The sequence below is a fragment of the Oryx dammah genome, unplaced genomic scaffold (assembly GCF_014754425.2).
Source record: "Oryx dammah isolate SB20612 unplaced genomic scaffold, SCBI_Odam_1.1 HiC_scaffold_18, whole genome shotgun sequence".
Classification (NCBI taxonomy): domain Eukaryota; kingdom Metazoa; phylum Chordata; class Mammalia; order Artiodactyla; family Bovidae; genus Oryx; species Oryx dammah.
This window is the reverse complement of record NW_024070202.1, coordinates 114,678,623-114,690,963: the sequence shown is the minus strand read 5'-3', so window position 1 is coordinate 114,690,963 and position 12,341 is coordinate 114,678,623. Positions and strand designations below refer to the sequence as shown.

Here is a 12,341-nt window from a genome sequence, read left to right as displayed (position 1 = left end):
GGGGGGCCGGCCTCGCGTTCGGCGCCCCCCGGGCGCTCGCCGAGCTGTCAAAACGCCGGGGCCAGCTGGTCCCCCGGGCCGGCCGGCGGGCGGCGAGCAGCGGCCGGAGCCGGGCTGCTTCTGTCAGCCGGCCGCGGCTTTAACTTTCCTCGCCTCCCCACCCTCGCCAGCCCCGGGCTCCGGGGCTTCAGCGGCGCGTCGGGAAGTCTCACGGCCGCTCCCCTCCCCCGCCCGGCCCGCACCGCCCGGCCTGAGCCGCTCAAACTCCGTGTGGTGGCCGCGCGGGGACCGCGAGCGCCAAGTTTTTGGAAACGTCGCTCCCAACCGCCGGCCGAGCGTGGGGAGCACGTTGGTGCAGCTCCGGACGGATGGAAACCGCGACCAAACTCGCCTCGAGGAGCCGCCTCCGAGCTGTGAGCGGGGCCGAAGCGGCTCTCGGGTGCTTCGGAGCCGGCACCCCGGGGCTGGGCAGCGCCGGTTTTCGGTTGTTAGAAATGCCTTTTCTGCAGCATGGTTCTCGGACAACTTTGCCCGTGGAATGCAGAAAGCCGTTTCGTACCGGGGAGGCGCAGAGCGCTCGTGCCTCTCGAGGGCGCCGAGCAGGTCCGTGGCCGCCCTCGGAGTTGTAGAATGGCTTGGGTGCTTACTCATTTCATCATATGGTCGTCTCCTGCTAGTGCAGGGGTGCAGCGGACGCCGCGGAGAGCAGCTCACTTACGGATTCTCTGGGTTTTTGTTCTAGTTTGGCTTTTTTTGCTTCGGATGGGGTGCATTCATTTAGCAATAGCATTGTTAACGTTTGGTGGTACATAGTGGAGATAGTTGTGTGAACCCAGGCAGAGAGCAGGGTTGGGGGAGCCCTGTGAAGCCCTGGACTGGGTATGTGCTCCTTCTTTGCTGTGCTTATACTGTGAAAGCGACTCAGGGCCTTCGGCTTGCCTCCATATTTTATGGCCAGCTCTTACCTAGCTGTGACAAATCGCGAGGGAAACAAATACAGGATGTATACAGTATCGCATTTGCTCTTTTGTGATATGAAGTTGGGGGTTACTATATCTCTCACATTGTAGTGTCTGATACAAAATGCCATTGTTACTCCAGTATTAACAAATCGGGAGAAGGAAGGTGCAGGTTTAAGTAATTTTAAACTTCTTTGCCACTTTTTTTGGTATCCTTTAAAGCAATACATAGGAAGCCACAGTAGGGTTTTAACTTCATTACTTCCCATTTCCACTATTTCATTCTTTGTGAACATTAATTTTGGGTTACTATGTTTTAGACTTGTTTTTAAATTTTTACTCTAGAAAGAGTAGACCTATCAGTATTGTTCTCACCCCTACACATGCAAGTGTGTGTGCGTCTGTGTACGTGTACACTTCCCCTGAAATCGCAATGAACTCATTTGTATTAGTGCAGCTCCTGAGTACACCGGGAGAAAGGTTGGTTTAGGGTATTGTCACTATTATTTTAATTTTTATCGCTTATATTATGAAGGAGAAAGTAGCCCTTTGAAAGATTAAAACTTTCTACAGAATGACAGTAATACTTCAATATAAAAATCTCAACACTTTGGAAGATGTTTGTAACAATTCTAAATCTTGAGAGTTTTTTTTTTTTAGATTTTGGAAGCTGGTACGGTAGTCCTTACAGGTAATTAAGTCTAGTGGTAATTTGGATGGCTTCAAACTTTTTAGTGAATTCTTTAAAATTAGGTGTGTCTTTTGAAGAAGGAAATAGAATTTCCAGTTGTTTTGGAAACACGTAAATGGAAGCCAGTATCTGAAATGGGAGACAAGGAGAGGGGTTTTCAACTGTGTAAATCCATATTGTACTAAGATACATGCAGAAAAGACCGTGTAGTTAGCTGGATACTGCAGACCCTGAAAGTGAAACTGATGTGTAACAAATGTAAATTAGGTTTGTAAATGTTAAAATTATGTGGAAATGCAAATAATTACCTCAGAAATGAAAATTAGTATCTTTGTGGAATGCAATGGAGATAAAGATGTTTAAGTTGTCAGTGTTATTTAGATGATCAGTAAGTCGGTTGTTTTACCCTAGAGAAGATGCCTTATGGCAGTATTTTTTAAAAGTAGGTTGGTGTATTTATTTTGGATTAAAAGAAAAAGCTAACTATGGACTAATAAATACACATTCTTTTGACTTTAAATTTTAAAATATTTAATAATTAGTTAAATATTTCTTATTTTATAGTGTTAGATCATTTTTATGTTTTAATCACATTTGAAAAGCATATGTGGTTACTGATTTTACAGTAACTATTGTTACTTTAAAATTATGTATACGGGACTTCCCTAGTGGTCCAGTGGCTAAGAGTCAAAGCTTCCAGGGCAGGGGGCCCAGGTTCGATCCCGGGCCAAGGAACTAGATCCCACATGCCAGACTAAGAGTTTGCATGCTGCAACTAAATCCCAATGCAGCTAAATAAGTTAAAAAAATATATATGTTTACAACCTAAAATCAAGAAATCTGAACTGAAGCTATTAATCTTAGAGGCAGAGTATGAAAAGTGGGTATGAAAATAGGGAAATACTAAGTAGAACGGTCAAGTTTGCACATGTCTAGAAGTTCTTTTGCGCAGTAAGGATTGTCACTTGGTCGTTATCAGAGGTGCCGGTCTTCCCATTGGTGCGGAAGCTCCTGCTGCTGGGCAGGCACTACCAGTGCCTGGAGTTATTTTTGTTAAGGTTAAGGAAACTCTTCCTGAAGCTTTGGTTGGTTCTTTTCTTCCTGAGAATATATATTTGCATTACTCTGTTGGGAAGCCAAGGAAGCATTCCACCCTGTTTCTTACCAGGTCAGTAAAGTTGATGTTCAGCTTGAGGTTGGGTATGGGGATGGCACAGAAACAGCAGGTGGTGGGGATAGGATTTCTGAGGCTCTATCCTTGACCTTTTCTGAATAAACTCCTTACACCCTGAACCAGGTTTCTTTTCAGAGGTCAGTTAGTGTTATTAGAAAGTCACCTTGAGCATTATTGCAGAAAAAAGGGAGGCGGAACCAGTGATGTCTTCCAAGGGACCAGCTAACATGGCGGTGCTGCCCGGGGCTGCTGTTCTCCTGTGTTTGTAGGCACGTTTCCCCGGCCCTCAGAGTTCTCATTTCTGTGAAATCAGGAGAACAAAAACAAGCAAAAAACTGCATTGCATTATAATATATACAGTTTCATAAAACAGCGGTTTATAGTTGAGGGATAACACTACTGTTTGTGCTTTTTGAGATGATGCAAATTTGTAACTTTTATGATAGTTATTCTTCTTCCTACTTTTCATGAAATTAGATATGTGGGAATTTGCAGTAGTTACTGGTCTCTAGCACTTACTGGGCACTGAGATGCTTTAATTTACCTGAAGAGTTGATCCTGGAATGGCAGCCTCTCTAATCTCTGAGGTGGGCTGTTTGCTGTTGCCCTGCTGTTGGTTGTCTTCATGGAATCTCTGGTCTTTCAGAATGCATTTTTAGGCTAAAATAGAAATTATATTTGATATAATATGATTATTAATATGTAAACTTTGTCAACATGGATTTCCACGTAAATTTAAAAGTATTAAAACAATTTGCTTTCTCATTTTACAGACAGTGGTTTAGTACATTTCCCTATTGTCAGTTAATTCTGCCACGCCAGATTTGTGGTAACTTTGCAGGGTGACAAGACACACTCCTTCTCCTTCACCTTTTTGCGAAACTGTATATTATTTATTCCCCAGCCCAGAGTCAGATTTCCTCTGGGCAGAGACCGATTGTCCAACCTTATATTCTTGAGGCATTTGTGGTTATGACTGAGGGGCTTCAGTGAAACTTCATTGACCTTCCAAAATGGAAACAATCAGTTTTTAGTTATAGAGAACTTCAGATGCTCTCACCTGGTGAGGAGGTGTGTGAAACCCTTGACAGCATTCGACATAGATTTTAATCTATGAGACATTTGGACTGAACGTAATTTTTAACTGATACAGAATAAACTTTCCAAACTCTCTGTATGTGTGTCCCTCCCATCCTCTCTCCCTCTCTTTTATTAAAAAAAATAGTTTTGGCCCGTCTTTAAATTTCAACAAGCAGATTAATCCCTTCCTCCTTTATTTTAACATTTTTGTATCATGTTTGTGCTGCAGTGTTTATTTTCAGAACTTTTTGGCAGTGTAAGTTTAAAAGTTGTGGAGTGAAATAGGGATGATTTTTTTTTTTCCTTCTGTTTGGTGATGGCCTGCATATAAATGTATACTTGTGGTTAGTGTGAATATTCAGTAGAAAGATTAATCTTGAATTTGTAATTGGCAATGTCAGTCTCTCCATCTGCAGAATTTAGAGGACTTAAGAACACAGGTTAAGAGAAGGAGGAATGACACAGCTCTTTTTGCACTTTCTCTAGAAAAAGCTTCATGTAAAAGACAAGAAAATTGTTAGACTTTGCTTCTGCTATTAATTTTGTAATAGCAGTAACTATGTATGGAACAAATGTGGCAACTGTTTAAGTCTGAGAAATGCTTTTCTGTAACTTCTTAGATCTTTCATGTGACACCTTATTCAGGGAGCCTGTAAGTGCTCAGTGTTTGCTGGGAGGGACAGTCAAATCTGGAAGAAGGCTTACTGTGGCCCAAAGGGTCCCCAGAAATGTGGAGGAAGCAGAGCATGAATTATACCTTGGAGAGTCAATAACATTTAGCTAAACTGAGTGAGAAGAAAGTTGAGAGGGTGTTCCGGGGCAGCAGAGTGAATACAATTATTGAGGGAAGTGTAAAAGGTGCTTTCTTGGTGGGGTGTGACTGGAACAGAGGCTTAATGTGGGGTTTGGGGCCAACCTGTGATGGTCCTTGAATGCAGGGCTAATGAGTTTGGGCTTTATAGTCCAGGCATTATGAACTGTTTACAGGGACCAAGTAGGTAATTTAAATGAGTTGCATGCAGCTTGTAAGCTCCTGAATGACAGCTGACATCTTTGAGGCCTTAAGTTGGGGAGAAAATGGTGAGTAAAAACAGTCTGAAGAGTCCTAGGGGTCTTTGTGCTTTGCTTAGGAGACGCTGAGAGACATTTCTGGCTGATGGTTGCCACGTGAGACTGTGAGATGTTGCTAGATACTCTGGTTTTTCAACAAACTGAAAACTTGGATCTTCATGTGAAATCTCTTGACTTTTAAGTATTTTCAATTAAGATCTAAAATGCTATTTGGAACTATACCTTGTGGGCTAGGTTTAATCTGTAGACCACCAGTGGACAAGTTTTTCACCTCTGCGTTATGCCTGGACTATTTTATTTTTAAATTGAAAGTTTTAAAAGTAGATGTCTGTAGTCTTCCTGAGGGCAAGAATGGCTAATGTTATATTATTCTGTATACTGCGTCCATCTTTCAGTTGAATGTAGGCACTCTGATACTCGATGATGTCTGGCATAGATGTCTACAAGAAATAAATGTCTAGAGTATTGGAGGATTTGGGAGTGGAGTTTAGGAGCTAGATTAGGATGTGTGTGTATTCAGTTGTGTCTGACTCTTTGTGATCCATGCACTGTAGCCTGCCAAACTCCTCTGTCCATGGGGTTTTTCAGGCAAGAATACTGGAGTGGGTAGCTATTTTCTCCTTCAGGGGATCTTCCCGACCCAGGGATCGACCCTTGTCTCCTGCATCTGCAGGCGATTCTTTACCACTGAGCCACCTGGGAATCAATCCCTAGTGTGATTTACTTGCGATCACTGAGACTGTGGAGAATGTGTGGAAAATAGTAAAAGGCCTAGAATGCTTCCTTACCCTTAGGAGATGGGGGGAAAAGGTCAAGAAAGCCTATAAAGATGAGGAATGAGATCAGAATATATTCCCAGTAGAAATGGGCCAGTATATACATGCAGATGTGCTCAGGACAGCAGAGGAAGGTAGAAAGCTGGTGGAGGAAGATGAGCGAGAACAAAATGCCCATACGTGAACTACCATGCAGTTCTGTTCTTAAAACGTTTTTCTTTTAAATTGAAGTATAATTAATTTACAGTGTTGTATAGTTTCAGGTGTACAGCAAAGTGGTTTAGTTATGTCTGTGTGTATACTTTTTTAGATTCTTTTTTTTGTTATAGGCTGTTAAAAATACTGAATATAGTTCTAGATTCTTGTTTACTTATACATTGTTATGTATATATTACATAACAATGTGATGTAATTGTTTTTTATTTTATATATAGTAGTATGTACATTTTATCCCAAACCTCTAATTTGTCACCCTCCCCCCCCCCATTCCCTTTGGTAACCATAAATTTGTTTTCTATGTCTGTGAGTCTATTTCTGTTTTTTAAAAAAGTTCATTTATATTATTTTTCTAGATTCCACATTTAAATGTTACCGTGATGCCTCTGGCTTACTTCACTTAGTATGATCATCTGTATGTCCGTCCATGTTACTGCACATGGCTTTATTTTGTTCCTTTTTACGGCTCAGTAGTAGTCCACTGTGTATATGCCACATCGTCGTTATCCACTCATTTGTTGGACATTTAGGTGCTTCCGTGCTTTCCTTACTGTAAACAGTGCTGCTGCGAACACTGGGGTGCATGTATCTTTCCAAGTTAGTTTCCTCCAGATACATGTCCCAGAGTGGGCCTGCGGGATCATATAGTTTTTGTCAGGACAGCCTGTGGGTACCCAAATGGGAGTGTATCTGGGGTACATTTGTTGACTTGAGGAAAAATTGTCTCAAGAGTTGCAAAGCAGTAAGTGTATTACGAACTCTGTTTTGTAAAAAGCATACAAAACACCAACTATGTGTATATTTCCTGTACAGAAAATGATTTGGAAGACTATGTACTGAATATTAATACATATACTTTCATATGTACATCTGTGCAATATTTAAAAAGCCAATAAGTTTAAAACCATAATCTCTTTTTAGAAATGAGAAAAGTAAGATCTTGGGATATTACTGATTCTAGAGCTAAGATGACTGAATGCAAATCCAGGTTCTGCTACTTGCTAACTATTTGTAGTTGGGAAGTAACTTGTCTGTGCCTTTGTTGCCTCATGTGCAAAGTGGTCTTCCTGCCACATTTAGTTGAGGATTGTTGTGAGTTGATACATGTGTAGAATTCAGACCGTGTCTGGCACACAGGAAATGCTAGCCTGAGGTGGTATTATAAGAATTTGCTATTAGTGTTACGGCTGCTGTCATTAGTGGTCATCAGGTGTTATTGTGACGTCATTGAATATTATTGGCTGACATGTGATGAGGTACCAGACTCACTCCAAAACCACCATGGTGTCAAAAATAAGGTAGTAGTTATGTCAGGGGAAGGCGGGCGATCAGGAGTGCCCTTCTACACAGCTCTCCCTGATAAAGAGAAAATACAAAAAACTTAATTGGTAGAAATCTCTATAGAATGTTTTTTATTATAAATAACAACATGAAAAACAACCAGAGCAACTGCCTAGAAGCTTTGTATCTATAAAAAAAAATGTAGTAATGTTATTACAAAACCATTAGAAAATTTTTTTTATTACGCAAACTTGTGAATGTTGTCATAGTGGTCTTTTTATTTTACATCTCTGCTGACCACGGTTTTATTAGTAGGTCTCCCTAAATGAGATGAATTACTAGGTGGTTTTAAAATGATTTCTTATGTCTTTTTAGACTGAATCACTTTTAGTCTTTACACTTCAGTGTATGTAACCCATTTACATTAGTAACAACATAGTTGATTGTCAGTGGTGAAGTTTGTGTGGTTTGGTTCTTAAGTGTTCTAGGGGAGCCTAGCAAAAAAATCTTCCTTGATTTCCTGATCTTTGGGGATCCTAATGACATGCAGACGTGTTTGGAGTAAGCACCTGGTTGCATGTGAAATAGCAATATGAAACATACGAAAGAATAACCATATTTTTTACCTTAGAACTCTCATCAGTGAATTGTTCTACTAGGGTCGAAGCATTTGGTTAGTACGGCCGAGTTTTTCTCCTGTTAGACTTACGTACTTGAAGAGTTATAACTCAGTCGCCTAAGCTGAGTTCAGCCTCTCATCATCTTGCTTGTTGAATCCAGCTTCAAAACTGACTCTCCTGAGATGAGCAGAGGAACCAGTCAGCTGAGCCCCGCCCAGGCTGCAAAATTACGAATAAATAAAATGGTTGTTGTTTTAATCCGTTAGACTTTCTGGTGGTTTGTTACGTAGCAGTATAGGATGGAAGCAGATGACTTTGTGGAGTCAGAGACTCAAGAATAAAAAAATACTTGAAATACAAATGATAAAAATTATTATTGTTTTCCAGCTTTTATTGAGATACTTTAAAATTTTTATTAAAATTTATTTTTCATTGGAGGATAATTGCTTTGAAATTTTTGTTGGTTTTTTTGCTGTACAACCATCTTGAGTTGGTTACGTCTGAGATAGTCAAGCGAGGTTGCTCTCTACCTTCTGCTCCTCATTCCGCTAGGATGTTTTGAGGTAGAGATGGATTTTTATTATTGGGGAATTTAAATGGTGTTTAAAAATATAGCTGTCACAGTATAGGTTGGTATAGAGAGAAATACTAACCTTCTCTATGCGAATGCAGAATATTTGGAGTGTGCTGGGATAACGAACAACCCCAGTTCTTAGTGTATTCAGGCAGCAGAGGTTTATTTCTTGCCGAGGCCGCGTGTTGATCGTGGGCTGGCTTGGGAGCTTTCCTCTACAGCACCTCCAGCCAGGCGCGGGCAGACAGCATCTCTGCCTTTTGTAATTGCCACGGCAGGAGAAGAACGCGGCAGGGTGTGCTGGCGCTCAGAGACTCTCCAGAAGGGGCACGTGTTGGGCCCAGAAAGTCACATGGTAGCATCTAACTTCAAGGGGGCAAGGAAATGAAATCCCATCATATTTCTGGAGAGAGAACTGGAAATACTTGGTGAAAAACCCTGGTAAATACCACACAGAGTAACATTTAACTTAGTCTGAAATTCCTTTCTTTTTTTTTTAACTGCACTGAGAAGCGTGCAGGATCTTAGTTCCCCAGAGGGGTCGAATCTTGCAGTGGAAGCTTGGAGTCCTACCTACTGGACTGCCAGGGACTCCCCCCAAAATGCAGATTTGACCTTGGAGTATGTTATGTTACCTATAGTTGAATCTGAGCATCTAGTGAACTGTTGTATTGCAACATATTGAGGGGTGTGTTTAATAGTACTATAAATATAAAAAACATTTTGTAGAGATAGAAATAAAATAGGAAGCATGGGCTTGGGCTCTTGGTTCTTTTTTCCTTTACTGTACTTCATGCTTTTTGCCTTTCTCCCACATGCATGACAGGAGAGTCATGCTCTGTCGTGTCTGACTCTTGGCGACCCCATGGACCGAAGCCTGCCAGGCTCCTCTGTCCACGAGATTTCCCCAGACAGGAATACTGGAGTGGGTTGCCATTCCCTTCTCCAGGGGATCTTCCCGACCCAGGGATCAAACCTAGATCTCCTGCATTGCAGACGGATTCTTTACCATTTGGGCCACTGGGGAAACCTACGTGACAGAACAGAAGGACTCAAGTAATAAAACCGCTGTGTAACGTCAGTGAGGTTATAGGTGAATTAGAATCTTTTCCTCTCAAAGTAAGTTTCTAAAGCATGCATCTTATTTTCAGCCAGGGTTCCTTTGTCTGTGTGGTTTCTGTTATTTACCCAAGGATGATGTTACTGAGCACCTACTGTGCACTGGAAGGACCAAACTATGACGTGGTCCCTGCCCTCATGTCATTTTGCCAACCGGGATGCAGAATGACAGGCGCTGCAGTGGGACATTGCGTGCAGTACTGCGAAGCTTAGAAAAGGGAGAGCTTTAAGACTGCTGCTGCTAAGTCGCTTCAGTCATGTCCGACCCTGTGCAACCCCATAGACGGCAGCCCACCAGGCTCCCCCGTCCCTGGGATTCTCCAGGCAAGAACACTGGAGTGGGTTGCCATTTCCTTCTCCAGTGCATGAAAGCGAAAAGTGAAAGTGAAGTCACTCTTCGCGACCCCATGGACTGCAGCCTTCCAGGCTCCTCCGCCCATGGGATTTTCCAGGCAAGAGTACTGGAGTGGGGTGCCATTGCCTTCTCTGAACTTTAAGCCAGGGGCCTGAAAAAAGACATTTTCTGAGTTGAGTCTTGAAGAACAGAAACAAACTTGATTGAGGAGAACAGGCAGGTGAGGAACAATTACTCAGTGGTTGCTTCGGGTTAGGCACTTCTAGTGCCTATCAGAGAAGCTATCTCCTTTGAAACTTAAGAGTAACATCAGTGGAATCATTAGTTCCAGTTTTACAAATGAATGAGCTAAATTGCAGGAAGATCACATAGTTGGTAAGTCACTGAGTCAAGATTTAAATCCAGGTTTGTCTGCCTCTGTTTTTTGCTGTTTAAGAAACTCCAGTCCAACTTTCCCCTATAAGAGGAGTAAAGTCTGAGGTTCTAAGGTACAACATGATTTCTATAATTGATAACACTGTGTTATATAATTGAAATTTGCCAAGAGAGCAGAAGGGAAATATTGTCTGTCGCAAACACATATATAATGTGAGGTAATGGATGTGTTAACTAACGATGGAAGGAATCCTTTCACAGTGGATAGGTATATCAAATCATCAATGATATCTTACAATTTTATTTGCCAATTATAGCTCCAAGAAAGCTGGAAAAAAGTGCTTACCAAAGAAAGAAAAGGAAACTCCAGCCCATTTTGTGAGTAAATGAGGAAGGGAAAGTAAATTGGGAAGTTTGACTTCTTACTATAGGCAACAGAGCGCCCTTGACAGTGGCTATGGGCGAAAAGCCTTGTATCTTTGTTAGAAAATTAGCCTTGCCAGTAACACAGTTGGGAAAAATGGTATGGAGGAAGTATAGATTCCCCATTTGTGCTGTTATAGGAGGACCCAAACCAGAACCCAAAGTGATTTACCATCCTGTTTTTCTCTTCCAGTTTGCCTGAGGTATCATTGACATACAGCCTTGTATAATTTTAAGGTGTGTATAGCATACTAATTTGACTTAACGTACATCATGAAATGATTGCTACAAAAAGTTTAGTGACCATTCATCATCTTATACAGATACAAAAGGCAAATCGATGAGAACATGTAGGATTTTTTCAGAACTTTGATATACAGCATACAGGAGGGTGATAGTAATCATGTTTTCCTTACGTTCGTTGTTACTGTTCGGTAGCTCTTTGTGGCCCCATGGACTGTAGCCCACCAGCCCCCCCGTCCATTGGTTTTCCAGGCAACAATACTGCAGTGGGTTGTCGTTTCCTCCTCCAGGGGAGCTTCCAGACTCAGGGAACAAGCCTGCGTCTCCTGCATTGACACGTGGATTCTTTACCGCTGAGCCACGAGGGAAGCCCATTACATCCTTAGTACTTAATTATTTTGAGTGGAGGTTAGTACCTTTGGACTACCTCCTCCAGTTCCCCTCCCCCAGCATTCACCACTGATAACCACAAATGTGATCTGTTTTTCTTTGAGTTTGTCTGTTTTTGAGGTATAATTAACCTTCCATACTTTTTTCCATTGAGAAATAGTACTTGCCTAGCTTCCATTTTCAGATTATCCAGCCCTAGAACTAGAAAGAGCCTCAAAAGTATCTATTCTGGGATCTTCAATTTGTGTATTAAAAGTTAAAGTACCGTCAGGAAAGTTTGACATCTCCATTGTTCTTTTCATTTTTTAAAAACTTACCTATTTGGCTGTGTCAGGCCTTACCGGTGGCATGCGGGATCTTTGTTGCATCAAGTGGTATCTTTTGTTGAGGCGCACTACTCTGCTTGTGACTCAGGCTTGGTAGTTGTGGCTCCTGGGTTCCAGAGCATGCAGGCTTCAGTGGTTACATGTGGTATGAGGTAAGGTCTAAGTTAGTTATTTTGCATGTGAAAGTACAATTATTTTGAGACAGTTTGTTGAAAAGAAGATCCTTTCTTCATTGTCATGGCACCTTTGTTGAAAATCACTTGATTATAGATGTATGGGTTTATTTCTGCTGCACTGCAGGCAGATTCTTGACCATGAACCATCAGGGAAGCCTGGATTCTATTCTGTTCCCTTGATCCTTTTGCTAATTGTTAGGCCAATAGTATACTATCTTCATTACTCTAGATTTATTGTAAGTTTTAAAATCAGGTAGTATAATTCTTCCCAGTGTTCTTCTTTTCCCAAAGTTATTTTGCCCGTTTCCTCTGCATTTCCATGTAAATTTTAGGGTCAGCTTGCCAATTTAGACAAAAAAAGTATGTTGGGATTTTGACAAGGATTATAATCAGTCTGTAGATTAGAGAGAATTGATTCCTTCCCCAGTACATGAAATCACGTGTCTCTTCATTTTGGTGATCTTTAATTTCTTTCAGACCTTCCCAGGTGAC

The 12,341-nt window shown here is 41.5% G+C and overlaps 1 protein-coding gene across 16 annotated transcripts in view; it reads left to right on the top strand.

Moving 5' to 3' along the window:
- The first annotated feature begins 10,038 nt into the window (after positions 1-10,038).
- The window catches only part of KMT2C (lysine methyltransferase 2C), a 246,845-nt gene continuing 244,542 nt past the window's right edge, over positions 10,039-12,341 (top strand). For all 16 annotated transcript variants that reach the window (XR_005724389.1, XM_040260112.1, XM_040260108.1 and 13 more), the window contains exons 1-2: positions 10,039-10,669; positions 10,908-10,951. The gene's annotated coding sequence lies outside the window, so the exon portion shown is untranslated. The remainder of the gene's footprint in view (positions 10,670-10,907; positions 10,952-12,341) is intronic.